The 20761-nt window shown below is 34.8% G+C and overlaps 1 pseudogene; it reads left to right on the forward strand.

Moving 5' to 3' along the window:
• Positions 1 to 292: 292 nt before the first annotated feature.
• LOC131161010 (protein MHF1 homolog) lies at positions 293 to 15031 on the forward strand (annotated as a pseudogene).
• The last annotated feature ends 5730 nt before the right edge of the window (positions 15032 to 20761 follow it).

The raw sequence follows: 20761 nt of genomic DNA on the forward strand, positions 1-20761 counted from the left end.
AATTCTTCGACAAACTCTCCCTTTTGGCGACAAAATTCAGAATTGCCCAAAACATCCTCTCCCTATCTTCTCATCGACAAGACCCTCTTGTATCCTCATCGACGAATCCCCTGTGTTCGTCGACGAGGCCATGAGAAAATTCCTTAGGTTATTATATCCATAGTGCAATGTTGTCGACGAATCTTCTGTTACTGTTTCCATTTCCCTCCCTCTTTATTATTTAAATATCATTATTCTTCGGGTCGTTACATTGAGCCTCTCCAAATCTATCAAAATTGAATGCGTAATCTCCATGGCTGCTAGTACTGGTCCCATTGATTTCCCGCTCAGAGCATTTGCCACTACATTCGCTTTCCCTGGGTGGTAACTAATGGTACAATTATAGTCTTTAATAAGCTTTAACCACCTTCTTTGTCTCATATTTAGTTCCTTCTGCGTAAATAAATACTTCAGGCTCTTGTGATTCGTGAAAATCTCTCACTTTCCACCATATAATAATGCCTCCAGGTCTTTAACATGTAGACTACTGTAACTAATTCCAAATCATAGATAGGATAATTTCTTTCATATTCTTTAAGCTGTCTCGATGCGTATGCAATAACCCTGCTATGCTCCATTAATACGCACCCAAGTCCCTTCAGGGATGCATCACTGTATATCACAAATCCGTCCTCTCCTGATGGGATAGTTAATACTGGAGTTGAAACTAATCGCCGCTTTAATTCTTGAAAACTCTGCTCGCAATCATCAGTCTAATCAAACTTTATATTTTTCCTCGTAAGCCATGTTAATGGACCTGATAGCCTGGAGAAACCATTCACAAAGCATCCATAATAGCCTGCCAATCCCATAAAACTTATAACTTCTTAAATACTTCTCAGCCTTTCCCAACTTATCACAGCCTCTATCTTACTCGGATCAACTGATACTCCTGCTTCAGAGATCATATGGCCGATAAAAGTAACCTGTCTTAACCAGAACTCACATTTTTTGAATTTTACATACAATTTTCTTTCCCTTAATACGTGCAACACCAGTCTCAAATGATGCTCATGCTCCTCAAAACTTTTCAAATATACTAGTTTATCATCAATAAATACAATCACGAACTGGTCCAAATATTAATGGAACACCCGATTCATTAAGTCCATAAATATGACAGATGCATTAGTCAACCCAAATGGCATCACTAAGAACTCATAATGCCCATATCTGGTTCGAAACGCAGTCTTCAAAATATCTTCTGCTTTAACTTTAACCTGATGGTAACCCGACCTTAGGTCAATTTTAGAGTAAACTCGTGTCCCCTAGAACTGATCAAATAAATCATCGATCCTAGGAAAAGGATATTTATTCTTGTCTGTCAGTTTGTTTATTTCCCTATAATCAATACACAACCTCATGGTCCCATATTTCTTTTTCACGAACAGAACTGGCGCAACCCAATGCAACACACTGGGCCTGATGAAACCTTTATTTAGCAATTTCTGTAACTGATATTTCAATTCTTTCAACTCGACTGGAGCCATACGATATGGTGCTTTAGATACTGGTGTTGACCTCGACAACAGATCTACAGTAAACTCGATCTCTTTTATCTAGTGGTAAACTAAGCAATTCCTCTAGAAAGACGTTGGGAAATTCTTTCACTACTAGTATGTTAGCTTGTTTTAATTCTTCTTTTGGCAACTCTTTTATGTATGCGACATACCCCTGGAAACCACCCTGTAGCAATCTCCTCGCTTGAATAGCCGACACCAGCTGTGGTAAGGCACGAACACGTGAATCCACAAATCTATATTCCTGCACACCTGGGGGTCTGAAAATCACTTCCTTCTGGTGGCAATCTAGACTTGCGTGGTGAGTTGCTAGCCAATCCATGCCCAGTATCACATCAAACCCCTGTATATCTATGACCACGAGATCAACTGGTAGTATTCTCTCCTTAATACTTATTGTGAAATTCCGAAACACCTTCTGCATCTCACTACAGATCCCATCGGCGTACCCACAAACAATTCTTCACATAATAACTGTGTCTCCACCCCAGTTATTCTGACATATCCCGTCAATATAAAATAGTGGGTAGCACCTGTATCAAATAGAACAATAATTTTATATGGTAAAGCAATAATGGTACCTGTAACTGTGTCTCTAGCCGTCTCAGCGTCACCCGGAGTCAATGTATAGACCCTCACTGATGTAGTATTCCTCTACTAACCTTCGCGGGGCGCCTAATATCCACCTCGAAACGGTCTGGGAGCCGGTGCATAATTCGATGGCATCCGACATGATCGAGCCATATGGTTGGGCTTCCCACAACGATAACAGACATTCTCCCCCAACCGCAACTCACCTAGGTGTCTCCGTCCACATCTGGTACAAATGGTGGGAGGCTGAACACCCTAAAATCCACCTTACTCTACCATCTGTCTCTGACCTCCACCAGATCTACCTCCTCTCCAAGGGCCTCGGATGGGACCCGCCTGAAAGCTCGAGGGTGCGGTCCTCTTCTTCTGACTCTGTGTCTTAGTCTCTTTCGGCAGACTCTCCTCTGCTATAATGGCCCTGTCAACCAACTCTGCAAAATCCTGGATCCTTAGTACCGCCACTTGCTTGTAAATATCTTGCCTCAAATTCCTCTCAAACATTCTGGTCTTCTTTACTTCATTGGGGACAATATATGGGCAGAAACACGAGAGCTCGATAAATTTTGCTGCGTATTGCTGGGCTGTTAATGACCCCTCGGACAAATACAGGAACTCCTGTACCCAAGCCTCTCTAACTAAGGCGGGATAATATCTATCAAAGAACACGTCCCTGAATCAAGCCCAAGTTAGGGGTACTAGAATCGCCCTCTGCTCCTCCAACAACCTGGTGGCTGCCCACCATCTCTCGGCCTCCCTCGCCAATCTGTACGTGGCATATAAGACTCTCTGCTCGTCGGTGCAGTGAAGTACTATCAGAATATTCTCTACTTCCTACAACTAGCTTTTTGCCACTGCAGGGTTGGCTGCTCCAAAAAACACTAGTAGGTTCATTTTCATAAATTTCTTTATGGTACATCCCTAAGGCAGCGATGGAATTCCCTATTCCCTAGAGCTCTAAGCAATCTCAGCCATAACTTACTGAGCCATGCTACGTAGCACAACATCTGAATGTCTGCCGCCTGCGCCAAAAGGACCAGCTCCATCATCTTCACTAGCGTGAGTGCTACTACCCCCTAGGTCCATCCTGCAAATACATACAACACCATTTTAGAATCCTATGTTCCATACATACCTAACTTATTCTATTAAACTAAAACTTCAAATTCTCTATTAACAATCCCTTTTATTCTTGGTCCCAAATCAAATCCTGCAATCTAAACATATGACTCATCAATAGTTTACTATGATTTTCCTATAATCGTCACCCCAGGAAAAACACGAAAACTGCCACGAAAGTCCTGTATTCGAATCACAGAATAAAACCTCAAATCCTTTTTCCTATATTCTGGTATTGTTTCCCGCTGCACTCTAGAGCCTACAAAACCTAGCAACCTAGGTTCTAATACCAAATTGTAACGACCTCAAGATTATATCATTTTTTTATATCAATATATATATATATTACTTAAATATCCCTGCTATAGACTCTCAGGCCTCAGATAGGCGCTAAAGTATTTCTGTAGATAGTGGGCACACCTATGTAGCGGGAAAACATAAATCACATAATCACAAATATACATACAATACCAGATTCTAGTAATTTTCCATATTATATTTACATATACTAGTATCACTTCCCCAAAACTCAAACCTCCCTATACCAACTTACCCTAAGTACAAAGCAACCAAGGGACTCTTTAACCACAAGCCTGATATGCTCGCTTGGTTGGCTCACCTGAAAAATGTTAAAATGATGGGATCATTCGACGCTCAGTAAGTGGAAATATGTTATTACTAGTGTGTGGCGACCAAGTTGCATATCAATAATAGTAACATTTGAAACCGTAAAACTGGCAAATTAGTATAAATAAATTTTACGTTAATCGCAACTTAAAATATAACTGTATCATCTGAACTTTCTATCTTTCGTCCTGCTAATATCATACTATATACATTAAATGCTATAAAACTGTATATATATATATATATATAACAATGCTTTTCCCTAGGAATCTGTATGTCATGATTTGACCCCTCATAACAGGGTTGTGCGGCTCATAGGTGGGGCTTAACGCTGGTCGGCCCTCTAGGTAAGTCACTATACTCTACACTACCTCAGTCCGGCCAAACTACATCCACTCCTAAGCACGGAACTGGAACTGCTACCTCGTCACACCAACCCCCTCAATCCAACTAGGGAGGAACATATCAGACAGAGAGGGGTTAAATCATGACATACAACAATTTAGGAAAATTTCTTAGATATTATGAGTACTATCAAACTTTTAGGAATAGTAGTATTAATATGAAAAGTAATTTCATACAGATTGACATGTTAAGTTATGTAATTAATGATTTTATTATACGTTATGTAATATCAGCATTTTCAGATTCAGTATTCATACTACTCTTAAATTAGATTATTTTTACTAAACTATAGTTTAGTGGCCACACACTAGTAATAACATGATTCGTCTTACTGAGCGTTGACTCATCCCAGTGTTGAATTGTTTTTCAGGTGAACCAGCTAGGTGAGCGGAGCAGGCTCATCGGTAGAGGGGCTGTTGTACTACCCTTTTTGAGGGTGAGTATTTTTGGGTGACTTTTTTTTTTGTAAACCCTTGGTATCAGTAAGGGTAGTTTCGAGAGAACAATGATGATTATATATTGTGGGTTGACTTGGCACTCTGGTATTGTATCATGTGTGGATTTATTTTATATGATTGACTTTCCGTTGTTTAGGTTAATGTTTGAATTTAAAACTGGGGAAAAATATTTTAAATTATTGTCAGGTTTTTACACTTACCCCCCCTCCCAAAAAAACCCACATACCTAAAAAAATGGGGAAAAAAAGAAAAAAAGTGATTCAAAACTTGAAATTCGATTTCAGATTAATCAATTATATAATTGTTATTTTGATTGAGTTATAAAATAAAAAAACATGTGATTTATTAAACATATAATATTAAAAATGTAGAAAGTGCATATTATATTGTTAGTATAATATAAATAACATAATAATAAATAAAAAATTATGTTAAATTCAATTAAATTTACGAATAATATTATCAAATTCAAACTAAGGTTTTAAAATTTCGTACTCTTGTTAATCTTGATTTCAATAAAAAAAAAAAGACAATATTTTTTTTGGGGTTAAAACTTACATTAAAATTAAGTTACAAAATGAAATAGTTTTTTTTTTAGTTTCGTAAATAATAACACGGCTGATCTCCCGCGCATTCCTCTATTTTCGCCGTGTTCGCTTCACGGCTCTCTCTCTCTCTCTCTAAATGGAAAAAGCCCTAAGGTAGTCGAATTCAATGGAAGGGGGAGGACAAGCGATGCGGAGAGAGAGGAGGACGACGCTGCGACTGAGCTTCTGAGAGATCGATTCAGATTCGCCACTATCTCAATTGCCGAAGCTGAAGGTTAGGTTCCCATTCTTCGGTTCTAATTAGTTAATTTAATGTCCGTTTGTAAATTTTCTCACGAACTATTTTGTATTGCTTGGAACGATTCTCTGATTTTCAATTTTGTCGAGCAGCGAAGAAAAATGACATGGAAATATCCGAACAAATCATAGCTTGCATTTCCGATTTAGCCTTCAAATATACTGGTAAAGCTTTTGCCATTTGTTTTATTTATGTATTTATATTTTATTTTTTCGTGAATAACAGTAGAAATTATGTTCCTGATTTGTTATTAACAGTTCTTGCGAGCACTTTTTTTTGTTTACTTTTCAGAAACGCTATGATATATTGAGCTTAATTTTTTGCATTATTAAGTTATTCGGCTTCACTGCAAAACATGCACTGCAACCACTTATCACTATTGATCAATGGTTAAAATTGCTGTGTGCAGCCTACTTGTTTGTGTGTAGGAGAGGTCGTTCTCATATGCTGCTTTGCCAGTAGACCTGCCTGGCATGTGGCATAGGTTTAAATTTTGAATAGGAAGATCGTAGTGGAAGTCATATACATTTTAGCATAATTCATAGGTTTAAAATTGCTATACATATGCCAAAAGAAGTATCAGTAGAACCCAATGATCAAGAAGAATGAGAAGAAGAATATGCATCGGAAAAACCCAAAATGAAGAAATTACAAAAATAATAAATAAATTAGGGGAACTGTGCACAGAAATAATGATGATGATTGGAGAAAAGTTGCCTGCTGAAAATTTATTTTGTTATTTGGGAAGAAAATGTAAAGTTGGTTAAAATGGAAGCTTCAAACATTCCAGAATTTTTAATTTATTTATTATTATCATCGGCTGACCTGCATAGCTTGCATTTGCGCATGTGCATGCAAAGCCAAAATTAACAGTTTTGTAATTTCATATCTAGTGTATAAGGCGAAAATTAAGTCCCTAGAATTATACTTTGAGGCTAGCCTCAAGAGATTGATACTTTTATCCTATGTTTGGCTTGTGAAATGTCTATTTTTAGAAATAGATTAGTTACAATAGATTAATCACAATTAGTTATACAAAAAAAAAAATATGTTGATAATATAAAGCAAATAACAAAGTGAATCTATTTATGAGTCTATGACAAGAAATAGATAAGATATAACTCCATGTTACCTAGAACTTGGAACATTTTGGTTAGTGGAACAGGAGTAGGATTATGGTACATAAATAGATATATTGGGAAAAAAGTGTGTAATGGCACTTGTATATTTTGGTGAGGATGTTGAGATGTTTCTAAATGTAGAAGAGTTTTTTTTTTTTGTTGAAAAATAGATTATCATGACAAAAATAGAACTAGTTTGTGATTATTCCCAACTTTTAGCTAATAGAAAGTTATGTTACGTGAAAGATACTGAATTAAAACTTTTTATCATTAGAATTAGTGTTCCGGAGCAAAAATGTTCCATGTTTTGGAAAGTTCATACAGAGGTGCGGTTCCCTAGCGTGTTAGCGTTATTTGGTAACTATGGTATAATTGTTCCCAAATTTCATCACAAGAATGTGTATTTCTTTCTAATTACATGTTGAATGAAACAATAAGGAACATACAAGGAATACTAATTACCTACATTTCCAAATTTTTCATTATATTCCATCTTATTCTAAGGAATAGCTATTTCGTGTACCAAATGGGTATACATGGTTGGATGTTTTCCTCTACCTTTAGTCTGCATGTTTGGGTATATAAAGCATCTTTTCCAATTCAAAAACTGATTCTACTACACATGGGTTGGAAGAGAATACTTGCAGAAAGGGCTCTCGTTTACCCTCATATCAAGCATTATATTGGAGATGTGTGGTCCCATTCTCTGAGAATACGGGACAATTTTTTCTAAATATTTTGGTTTGCTCCCTGATTCTCTTGTTGCCTCTGTTATAATTAAGCTCCCAAAAAATTATTGGGTTTGGCCTCATTATTCAGCTCCTACAGTCAGAATTCATTTCCCATGTTTCTAACGAGCTGAATCCTTATTTTGTCTCTCCTGACAGTTGTTTGGGATCTCGGTTATGCTCTCACAAATTTTCAGCTTGGGATATCATCTGAGAGAAAAATATCCTAGTTTCTTGGTCTAAAAATAATTTGGTCAAAGATTTTCATTCCCAAACACTCCTTTTATATCTGGGCTAGCTAAATAAACTTTAAATCAAGGGCAGACTTTTGAAGTGGGTTCTTTTTGTTTCTTCTCTGTTTCCTTTCTGCTATGAAATTACTGAAACTAAGGACTCCCACGCACTCCTTTTATGTCTGGGCTAGCTATTCTTACTAGGCCTCAAACCATGGACAGACTTTTGAAGTGGGTTCTTTCTGTTTCTTCTCTGTGCCCTTTCTGCTATGAAATTACTGATTTAAGAACTCCCACGCGCTCCTTTTATATCTGGGCTAGCTATTCTTAATAAGCTTCAAACCATGGACAGACTTTTGAAGTGGTTCTTTCTGTTTCTTCTATGCATCCTTTCTGGTATGAAATTACCGAAACTAAGGACCATCTTTTCTTCTTCTGTAATACTCTTCAGCAGTTTATTATCAGATTTTTTCTTGCTTTGACATTCTCCAACCTCTCAATGCCTGGAAGAGTGAATTAGATTGGTTTTTTAATATTTCTACTCATTCTTCTCATTCATTGTTTTGTAGATTGATGTGGACAGTCTAACCTACCTCATCTAAAATGTCTGTAATGTGATCTCACTTGTGAGAAGTTTTTAATACTCATTAATTCTTAGTACATTTCATCTCTTTTGATGCAAAGAGCGAGGGGCTTTTACATAAGAGTCTTTGCCTTAGTTTCTTTTTTCTAAATGTGTTTCTTATTGGCTAGTTCTTTGACTTCTATGCTAGCCTTTTCTTTCTTTTGTTCTTTTCTATCTTTTCTTCATAATGATTTCTGCCCAATTCAAATACAGTGCAAATGTGATAATTATATACTCATAATACTCAATTATGGGTACTTAAAATTTAAGAAAGATCAGTGCTATATCCTTAATGCCAGTGATGAATACACAAATGAAATTCAACAACTATTGCCTTTTAGAAACTCCCTCATTTATGAATCAGATTTTCTCAATGCTTTTAGTACTTCTCATCCTTAAAATTCTTAATAATTGCATAATTGTGATTCACATGTCAGCTTACAGTGGAAGTAAAATTGAGCTGTGAAATCTTAAGAGTAGGACTAAAAGTTTTTATCCTCACTAGAGGAAAGGTATAAAACGTAGAATATGGATGTGTCTCATACTCAGGATGAATCTCCAGGTATGGGGCTTCTGCCTCATGAGTGCCATGTTTGTAGCATGACCGAGTGAACTCAGCTTCTAAAGGTTGTGCTTCAATGTTTTCTTGTTGAATCTCTCCTTAAGATGTTGTATCTCAAACTCAGGATGAGTCTCCTCCAGGCATAGGGCTTCTGCCTCAGGAGTTTGTAGTATGACCAAGTGAACTCAGCCTTTAAAGGTTGTGCTTTGATGTTTTCCTTTTGAACCTCTCCTTAAGATGTTTGCCTCACAAACTTCTTAAAAATAGCCCTTCTCTGTGTGTGTGTAACATATATATATATATATATATATATACATCAAATAAATTTTTTTTTAACAATTTGTCTCAATATCAATTACTGTAGGCCTCTTCTTTTGTGAGCTTTTCTCAGACTTGAAAGATTATGATATTAAGTCCTTTTTCAATTGAACTAGTGACTGCATGTTTTGGCTTTTATCAGTAATATGTTCAGCCTATCATTGTTCATATTACAATCTCTGAAGTGCTCTAATGTATTATAAATTATTTGATCTGAACCATCACATTTTTTATGTTCTAATAGGTTATGGGCTATATTTTCACATTAGCTGAGCTAGTCAGTTTCTGTATCTTATCTTCCCATAGGAGATTAAAGTGCAATGTATGTGTAAGTAGTGGTTGCTGGAAGAAAGTAAATGATAACCTTGACAAACATCTCTTCTTTTTTCATCAAGTGTAAATTATAGACAGGGCCGGCTCTGCCTTTAGGCAATTGAGGCGCCCGCCTAGGGCCCCAAAAATTTGGAGGCCTCCAAATTTTTTTTTAATATAATAATATAGTTTTTGGGCCCCAAAATTTTTTTTAATTAAATAATGTTAACATTATTTATTATGCTCTATTCCCATAATTGACTTCCCAACTAACAATTTTATTATATTTCTAATTATCTATTACTCTCATCTCTCTCTTTTAGTCTCTCTAAAAGTTTTTTTTCATCTCTCACACTCTCACTCTCATCTCTTGGTCTCTCTATGATTTTTGCTCCGGCTCTTGTGTTCATCATCTTCAGGCCTCCGATTCTCTGTAATTTTCGTCAATTCTAATTTTAATTTCAATGTTTGTGTATTATTTTTTTATTATTTTCACTTTGAAATTTTTTTTTTCTATTTTTTCTTAGATTTTGGAAGCTTTGAGGTTAGAGCGTTGTATCCGGTAAGAATCCGATATCTCTAAAGTCTCGCTCGCCAATCGATTTGCAATAATAATAATAATCAGGTTATATTGTTTCAATCTATTATTTTTATAGATTTATTAAATTTATTTTTATTTCTTTACATAATTTGTCAATTTATAGTTAGTGTTAATTTTGAAATTTAATTATGTCGAGAATATATGAATCCGGATATGAAAAACAAAGAAAGAAAAAAAAAATAGAAGAATTAGTATCATCTCAAATCATTCGCCTAGCCATATTGTGTAGAGCCGGTCCTGATTATAGATGGACATTGCATTGGCCTACTTCATTAACAATTATTATGGTGCATTTATGCATGCTGTGTTGCTGTGTTCTTCATTTCTGAATGAACAAATAACTTAATTTTGCTCTCAATTATAAAGAAATCAAGAATAGCATTATGAGGTTGTTACTGAAAACAGATGGCAGCTACTCTTCTAGGTTGTTTCAGAGCAGTTCAATTTTAAGACTTACTTGATTCTGTGTCTTAAAATGAAATTGATCTGGGATAACCAGTGAGATGCGGTTTTTGCTCTTATGCAATTTTCCTGTCATTGTTTCTTGGTATGAGTTAATGCCAACGGCACCTTGTTTATATGTAAATTTGTATCCAAATAGCAAAGGAATAACAACAGTAATGGATTAAGTAAACAGATTCTTTTTCTAATCTTGCTTGGTGCAAGGACTTTTGAAGTGTTGTGTTTGAGTCTAATGATTTCTGGGCTTTGATCTTTGTTGGATAATGCCAGGGAGTAGTGGCTAATAAAACCGCTACTTTCTTAAAATGCAGAACAGTTAGCGAAGGACCTCGAGTTGTTTGCACAGCATGCTGGTCGCAAATCTGTGAACATGGAAGATGTCATACCTTCAGGTGAGTCTTATCAGCTCATTTGAATTTGCATGTACAAACTAGATAAAGTAATATTGTTTATTATTATCATTTTGGTTTAATCAACAGCCAGTGTTTATGTGTTATGCTACCATTGGTTTTTGGTTAATTTATTTTTTCCTCCCTAAAAATTTATCTACTGCAATTTTTAGTTGTTTCTATTTTAAAACGGAGAAATAGACTTGATTATAAATTTCTCCTGTTTATGATATTTGCCTCTTTTATGACCCATTACTTCTGTTGATAATTCCAAGAAAAGAAAACGAGAGAGCACAATATTCATTTTTTTCAGGCATAAAGATAAAACAGCTTCAAATTATTAGGTTTTGGTTTTGGTTTCAGCGCACAGAAATGAACATCTGGCTGCCCGAGGTCCTTCTGCAGTGAACTGAAGGCGAAGGAACCCCAGTCTGAGAGGAAAAAGTGGAAGAAAGCGTCAAGAATGGAAGATAGAGCTAGCATCAGTGTGTTGCATATTCCCGATCCCTGACTCTACAAACAAACATTAAATGGCACATCTTGGCCCTTCGGTAGTTTGGTAACCAAGGTAAGCCAACACCTTTCTTCCTATGTTGCACATATTGAATCATCCTTGGGCAAGTAAAGATGAGAAAAAGATTTTAACAGTGATATGTAACGGAGAAAATGAGCAGTTGAGCTGCAACTGCAAGGGTCACTCCCCAGTCCCAACTCCAACTTATTTCATTTGTGAATTGAGATAGGCTTATATGATGATTATTGATATGATGAAATGCGAAACCAATTGTACGCCCACATTACCACATGCATGATGCTGGACACCGAACCCACCCTGAAAGCATTAGTAACTTTTGAAATTTGCCCTTTATGATTTCAGTTTCCATTTTCTGGCACTTCTGAATGGGTAAATGAGAAGATGGGTATGTCAGATGCCAGTCCCCCCAAGTCAGTAATAATGTGGGTTTAGGCAAGATAGAAGATGCCAATAGCAGGAAGAATCAGAGCTGTTATTTATTACTCCTAATTATATCAATATATATTATATAAATATATGTGCTCAAAATCTAAGGGGCCCTAAAGGGCAAGGCTGGTCGAGAGGGCAGAGGAGTACTTACACATGCCAGAGAAACAGAGGGCAGGCAAGGAGTTTTTTCCCGGTTTGTTATTATTTTAAAATAATATATTAAATAATACCCTATTCAAAAAATATTTTCTAGAATGACGTTTGTGTAATCTCGGGTAAACGACAGCGAGATTTAAACAAATTTTGTTGAACCAAGCAGCGAGATTTAAACGATGAGAATGACCATTGAATGCCACATGGTGACTCTTCATCTTCTGTCGGATTTAAAAATCCGGTTTCTTGCTTGTTCCTCCGCCGTTTGTCCCATGCATCCATTTATTTATGTATGCTGTATAACAAGGCTTTATATATATATATATATATATATATATATATATGTGTTGGCAGGTGGCCATTACCGTCCGCAAGAGTCTTGGTGCGATAAACCCATAGGCAACCTAAGACATTTTGGTGAGGAGCAGGGGGAGCGAGTGTCCACGTTGAGTTTTGAAAAAGAGCATCATACTCGGCCTGCATAGCTTGATTCCATTCGGGAAATTTTGAGGCATGACTGAAACTCGAAGGATCATCGGGAACCTGTGCAGAGATTGTGAGACAATGACGAGTGGGGTAGGCAACCATACCATCAGTAAAACGGCGAGGACGAGAGGAATTTGTTTGGGCGCAAGTGATAATGGGAGATCGTGGCGGAATGAGAATAGGAGACGGAGAGGGAGGATGCCGAGCAGAGCGAGTTCGTGGAGAATCGGCAGACACCTGGACAGAACGGGAAGGGACAGGAGCAGGGGAAGGGGACGGGCTAAGCCGAGAATTGATGGGCAGAGGGTTCAATAGAACTATGTGGGGATGGGCCAAGGATAGATGGACTATAGAGGGGAGATGGGTTACGCTGGGAAACAGAGAGGACGAGAAGGATGGCTTGGGCTGTAGCCATAAGGGTTGGTAAGGGAAATGGGCTTTTTATTTGAGAAGGGGAAGGTGTGTTCCTTGAAAAGTACATCACAGGAGATATGAATTTTGTAAGTCTTGAGATCCAAACATTTGTAACCTTTATGGGCTGGGTTGTAGCCACGAAACATACAAGAAGTGGACGGAAAATTAAATATGTGAGAATTGTAGGGCTATAAATTTGGCCAGCACTCTACCAAACACTTTGAGAAATTTATAATCAGGGTCACACTTATAGACCATAGAATAAGGGGATTTATTTTCAAGAGATGGAGTTGGAAGTAAATTAATGAGATGGACAGCAATGTCAAAGGCTTCGGCCCAATAAGCAAGGGGAAGAGAGGAATGAGCTAGAAGGGCAAGCCCAGTTTCAAAATATGGCGATGTTTGTGTTTCACGAGCCCATTTTGTTGATGAGTGTGAGGGCATGAGAAACGATGAGCAATCCCAAGTTGTGTGCATAAAGAGTTGAGTGGTTTAAATTCACCACCGCCATCAGTTTGTAATGTAATTAACTTGGAATTAAACAATCGTTTGATGAATGGTAAAAAAGTAGAAAATATATGAGGCACATGTGATTTTAATTTCATAAAAAAGCTGTGGAGTTCGTTGTCCAGTAAAGAGAAGATATTAATTTTATATATTTTAATTCTTAATGATACATGGCTATATATGGCTTTATATATGTTTAGAAATGAATGTTGGAGATATATATAGTAAGTATAGCGTAGATTCACGGAGAGAATTGAGGCTTGACTGGGCGATTGATGGCGTGACCGGACTGGTTAGGAATTAAAAGGAAAATGATAACCATTAAAGCGGCTCTTAAATGACTTCATAGAGAGGCCAGAGAGACTAGTATTCAAGCTATTTCTAAAAAGACTTGCTTTGCTGCTACTATCTACTTCATTTGGTATTTTAGAAAAAAGATCAAATTTGAAGGGAAAGTGACTCCTATGATGCAATCATCAAAATAATTCAGTCCCATACTATAGGATGATCTACAACAAATATCCACTTCTTTTGGTGTGGAAGGACCCTAGAATGGAAACTTAGTGACTATTTTGTTTGATGGCTTGCATTGGCCTTTGGTAGGCTTTATAGAGGTAATGCTTTGTAAAGCCTTCTTGGCATTGGGTATGTCCAGGTTTTGTGTATTTCTTATTTTTGCTTAGAAGGCTTGTTTCCCCGAGCCTGCCATTTGTTTAGTTGATAGGTTTAATAGAGTTCTTTGCTTTGATGGCCTTGGGAATTTCCGGATTTTGTGTTTTGCTTGTGGGATTTGGATTTCCTTTTCCGGTTATGCTCAGTTTTTCCGTCAATACATTTATATTTATGATAAAAAAAACTAAAAGCTTCAGTCTTGTCACACTTCCCTGACAGCTGTGCCTGCGACGCTGCACGCCCACCCACTTTGATGCTTGCTGCCCGCGCCTGGAGGTCTCTCTCTCTCTCTCTCTCTCATAAATATTTTAAAAAGAATTTATATAATTATCATGAATATTCCAACAATGCCATAATTACCCTTAACTATTTAAAAAACATTTTTCTTAAAATGCGTTTATTTATTTATTAATTTTGGTGTAATTATTATTTAAAAGCTGTTGAGCACGTTGTTTAGAAAAGAGAAGATATTAATTTTATATATTTCAATTCTTAACGATACATGGCTAATTGTTGGGTCTTCACAAAATATAATACCAAATATGAATCACTCATGCTCCCTCAAAGCCACAGCCACAGCCACAGGGCTCTTTCCATCTTTTGTCCATGTTTTTGTTCTTCAGTTTCTAAATATTCTGATTTTGTTTTTTATCATAGGCAAATGACGCAGGGATTGGGCGCAAGCTGCATGTGCCCAACCTATATATTATTGCAGGGAGAAAGTGGATTGCTGCTTCAAAGTTGGGCCACTGAATTCATTGCGAAGATGGCAAGGTGGGAGGATGCCCTTCTAATTTGGTATTTTCATTATCCCTCCATTTTTAGATTCAAAAACACAAAATGCTAGTCTTTTGAAAATATGAATTTTATATCTCTAATTTAAATTTGTGTTAACTAATTAAATCTTTTAATTCACTTTTATACTGCAACTAACACAAATTTAAGTTTAAGATTCCTACTATGTTGGAAAGGGCTTAGATTTGTAATGGGATTGGATTTAGATAAAATGTAATATAAAATCGAATTAAATTTGTTCAAATCTATTCAAATCCAAATATCCATACACAGCGTTTAAATTTTCAATTATGAAAAAAATATTTTCATATGTTTGGAGAGGCCTTAGATTTGTAGTTGGAATTTAAATTTTCAATTATGAAAAATACTAAAAGTGTGATTGCCCATATCTGGCCTTCTTTTCTTTCAACTTACTTCCACAACTTTTTTGAACTAAGGTTTTTTGCAATTATGAATGGACAGAATATTTGGATGATATAATAATGGTAAATGTTTAATTTATATTATTGTTTACAATTTATTGATTTTTAAGATGCATACAACAACAACAAAACCAAGCCTTAGTCCCACTAAGTGGGATCGGCTATATGAATCCTTTTCCGCCAATTTATGTGATCATGGACCATTTTTTTTGATAGATTCAAAGATATTAAATCTTTACTCACTATCTCCTCCCAAGTTATTTTAGGTCTACCCTTACCCCTTCTACTGCCCTCCACAGTAACTAAGTCACTCTTCCTCATAGGTGCACTATAAGGCCTACGTTATAAGTGTCCATACCATCTGAGTCGTCCTTCCCTTATCTTATCTTCTATAGGAGCTACACCTAACTTACCACGAATATGTTCATTTCTTAATTTATCTTTCAATGTTATACCACTCATCCATCTAAACATCCTCATCTCGGTAACTTTTACTTTTTGGATATTATGTTTCTTTATTGCCCAACATTCTGATCCATATAGCATAGCTGGTCTTATAGCTGTCCTATAAAACTTCCCTTTCAATTTTAAGGGTATTTTACGATCACATAGAACACTTGAAGAACTTCTCCATTTTACCCAACCTGCTTTAACTCTATGCATTACATCATCTTCAATTTCTCTTTCAGCTTGCATAATAGATCTAAGGTATCGAAATCTACAAGTGCTATTTATTTCTTCATTATCAAGTTTAACTTTGTCTCCAATATTCCTCCTATCATTACTAAAATTACATTTCATATATTTTGTTTTATTTCTACTTATCTTAAAGCCTCTAGATTCAAAAGCTTCTCTCCATAATTCTAACTCAGCCTCTACTCCATCCCTAGTTTCGTCAATTAATACAATATCATCTGCAAACAACATATACCATGGAACCTCCTTTTGAATACTCTTAGTCAATTGGTTCATCACTAAAGCAAAAAGATAAGGATTCAAAGCAGATCCTTGATGTACACCTATGATAATTGGAAATTCTCTAGTTTCTCCATCTATAGTCTTTACACTAGTCATTACTCCATCGTACATATCCTTAATGACATCGGTATACCTACAACATACACCCTTTTTTTCTAAAATCCACCATAGAACTTCCCTTGGTATCCTATCATATGCTTTCTCAAGGTCAATAAATATCATATGCAAGTCCCTCTTCTTTTCCCTAAACTTTTCCATTAATTTTCTTAAAAGATAAATAGCTTATGTATTAGATCTCCCAAGTATAAAATTAAATTGATTTTCTAAGATTTTCGTTTCTAACCTTAATCTTTGTTTAACTACTCTTTCCCATAGTTTCATCGTATGACTCATAAGTTTAATTCCACAATAGTTATTACAATTTTGAATATCTCCTTTATTTTTGTATATAAGTATTAAAGTGCTTTTCCTCCATTCATCTGACATTTTCTTAGTTTTTATAATTGTATTAAATAGATTAGTTAACCATATAATTCTGTTATCACCCAAGCATTTTTAAACTTCAATTGGGATGTTATTTGGTCCCATAGCTTTCCTATTTTTCATCTTTTTTAGTGCAAACTTAACTTCATTAACTCTAATTTTTTGAATAAATCTTATATTTTTAGTCTTTTCCTCATTTGACAATTCTAAATTTAAGCCTTCTATTTGGTTTTCGTTAAACAACTTACTAAAGTAATTTCGCCATCTTTCTTTAATATCTTCGTCCTTAACCAAGACAATATCATCCTCACTTTTTATACATTTTACATTTCCTAAGTCCTTGTTCTTCCTTTCTCTAGTTTTAGCAAGTTTAAATATATTTCTTTCCCCTTTTTTTGTACCTAATCTATCATACAAACTATTAAATGATCTATATTTAGCTTCACTAACGACCTTTTTTGCATCTTTTCTTACCTCCTTATAATTTTCAAAGTTATCGCTCTTTCTACATTTTTGCCACGTTTTATACCAAATTCTTTTTGTCTTTATGATTTTTTGTACATCTTTATCCCACCACCAATCTTCTTTGCTATTTGAGAATCTTCCCATTGATTCGCCTAAAATCTCTTTTGCTATCTTTTTAATAGAGTTAGCTTATCTATTCCAAAGAATATTTGAATCTATCCCATCCTCTAAGGTCCAATCCCCATCTTTGGTCATTTTATCTTTAAATTTTATTATATTTTATCCTTTTAGGTTCCACCATCTAGTTCTCTTACACTGGTTTATTTTATCCTTTTTCTTCCATTTTTTAATGCATATATCTAACACTAAGACTTTATGTTGTGTGGTTAGACTTTCACCTAGAATAACTTTACAATCCTTGCATGATACACGATCTACCCTCTTAGTTAAAAAAAAATCTATTTGACTTCTATTTTGTCCACTTTTAAAGGTTATTAAGTATTCTTCTCTCTTCTTAAAACAAGTATTCATTATACTAAAATCATATGACATAGCAAAGTTTAAGATCATCTCCCCAGACTCATTTTTGTCTCCATATCCATATCATCTATGTATCCTTTCATAATTTTTATTATCTCTTCCAACGTATCTATTCAGATCTCCTCCTATAAATATTTTCTCAGTCCCTGGTATGCCTTGTATAATACTATCCATATCTTCCTAAAATTATCTCTTAAGATTTTCTGTTAAGCCAACTTGAAGAGCATAAGTACTAATGATATTTATTATCTCTTGTTCTAATACCATTTTGATTTTTATAATTCTATCTCTTACTCTAGTTACATCCACAACGCTATTTTTAAGTTTTTGTCTATAATAATGTTTACTCCATTCTTATGTTTTTCTTTTCCAGTGTACCAAAGTTTAAAACCTGATTTATCGATTTCTCTAGCTTTCTCCCCCACCCACTTAGTTTCTTGAAAGCAAATTATATTAATTCTTCTTCTAATCATTGTATCTACAATTTCCATACTTTTACCCATAAGTGTTCCTATATTCCAAGTTGCTAATTTAATCCTAGTTTTATGAACTAACGTCTTTACCTGCCCACGTCTAGAATGATGGTGGAACCCTTGCATATTTGACACCGTACTTGGGCGCCGACACGGCGCGTCGCTTCGGGGCGACGACCTAGCCCACCCTTGCCTACTTTTTGCTATACTCGGGTGGTTCAAGTGCAACGCGTCGCTCGTAGGGGACACCCTAGCAAATATTCGATAAGAATTCATATCATAGTGATCTGACAAATTTTACGCTGGCTGTCAGCCACCTGACGCAACCCTCCTTTGGGATAGAAAAAGGGAAATTTGAAATTGCTTTTTCACTATAATAAATATTTAATATTAGAGATGCTTTTTTTTTTTTTTTTTTTTAATTTCCTTGAAATCCGATGGTTTCATAAATTTGAGTCTTAAGAAACTTGAAACTATTCCATATAAAAGTGAAACAAACATATTTTAATTCATAATTAGTTTTACATAGAAGAAAAAGCAAAAAGAGAGAGTACATACCCTTTCTTTTTGAAGAAAAAGGTTTGAACTTTGAAGTAGTACTCAATGCTAAGCTGTGCCCGTTGACCTTAGTTACCACACTAGCAAACTATTTTGAATAAATAAATAGATAAATAAATAAAATGTCCTACTAATTAATAATTAAAAAAAATATTATTAAAAAGTACTATAAAATTTGATATCATTTAATTAACGCCCTATGTATGTTTGGAGTGGTTTTGAATTTGAATAATGTAATGTAAAATTGTATTGAAATTTGTCTAAATTCAAATTTAAGGTTTGAAATTCATGCTCTCAAATGTAGCATTAGTGTTTTTATATTTGATCATTTTTATTCTAAGTTTTATATTTTGTTCACTCTTGCTATATTTTTCTTATTTTTGATTTTTCATTTATTATATGCTATTGTAACACTTGTTTTATATCTTAAGTTAGGCATGTCTTCTAATTTTCTACAATTTTGAATAAAAATTTTAGTAGAAATATGGGTCAAAAGTAAAGAAAATATGTTCTAATACGATTACTTATAAATTGATTCATTTATTAATTTATTTTTTATTTTAAATCTTATTTTTGTTATGAATTTATGAAACTTGAAGAAATTTATTGAATAATGCGAGAAAGAAAAAAAGAAATTAAAGTTGCATCAATTTCTAAATTAATATTAAAGATGCATGTAGAAAATTTTCATTTTGTTGCTTAAATCTCTCTGTTGCTCTTTTTGTTAGGATCTTATAGCCTAACTATAAGGATGTCTAGGCATAATTCATTTATATATTTTTCTCACCTGGTAATGCTTACTAAAGGTGATTATTATTTAGTCAAGATTGAATAAAAAGTTAATTAATTTGGCATGTCGATCATTTAAGTCCGCCAATCTAAAACAATTTTTTTTTCAACTATCAATTTGATTAACAAGGAAATTTTAATTGAATAAATTGAAATTATCTAAAATATTTATTTTTATAGTTAACTATTATTTTACGTTTTATTAATTATTCTTTTAAGGACAATAGAGAGCGGATGATTTCAAATTAATATATTGTTTCAAAAATTAAATATTAATATTAAAATAAATAAAATTGCTACCATTCTCCATAGAACCAGAATGATGCACTACTATACACACACACACATATACACATTACATATGCATACATACATCTGTCCATGCACGAATAATTTTTGCACAAGTAAAAATAAAAAGAATAAACATAAAAAGAAAGCTAGCAAATCTTAATAAAAAAAGCTTTAGAAAAAGGTTAAATTGACTATTAATGTTTGCATGCGTAATCTAAAAGATGGTGCTATATTAATATTGTACATGCATGTGTAAGCAACCATTTAAATGCATGTAGAGGGGAGGAGAGGATTATTACTACCTAGCTAGCTAAGATGAACAATCCATACTCATACCCAAATCAACTAGCTTGTGCGCATTTTGTGCCTGCATCTCCACCTCCACCTCCACCACCATATGATCCATAAGCACCATTTACATTGAATCAACGGCAGCAGTTGTTTATCAAACTTAGCCATTCTCCTTCTCCTTGACCGCCACCGTCGCCCCCATCAGCGGCACCTTATTTTTTGTTGAAAAAATAAATTATGATGACAAAAATAAAACTAGTTTGTGAGTATTCCCCACTTTTAACTAATAGAAGGTTACGTATGTGAAAGATATTGAATTAAAACTTTTCATCATTAGATTTAGTGTTCCAAAGCAAAAATGTTCCATGTTTTGGAAAGTTCATAAAGATGTGGTTCCCTAGGGTGTTAGCATTTTTTGGTAACTATGGTATAGTTGTTCCCAAATTTCATCATAGAAATGTCTATTTCTTTCTAATTATATGTTGAATGAAACAATACGGAAACATACAAGGAATACTAATTACCTA

The sequence above is a fragment of the Malania oleifera genome, chromosome 7, assembly GCF_029873635.1.
Source record: "Malania oleifera isolate guangnan ecotype guangnan chromosome 7, ASM2987363v1, whole genome shotgun sequence".
NCBI lineage: Eukaryota > Viridiplantae > Streptophyta > Magnoliopsida > Santalales > Ximeniaceae > Malania > Malania oleifera.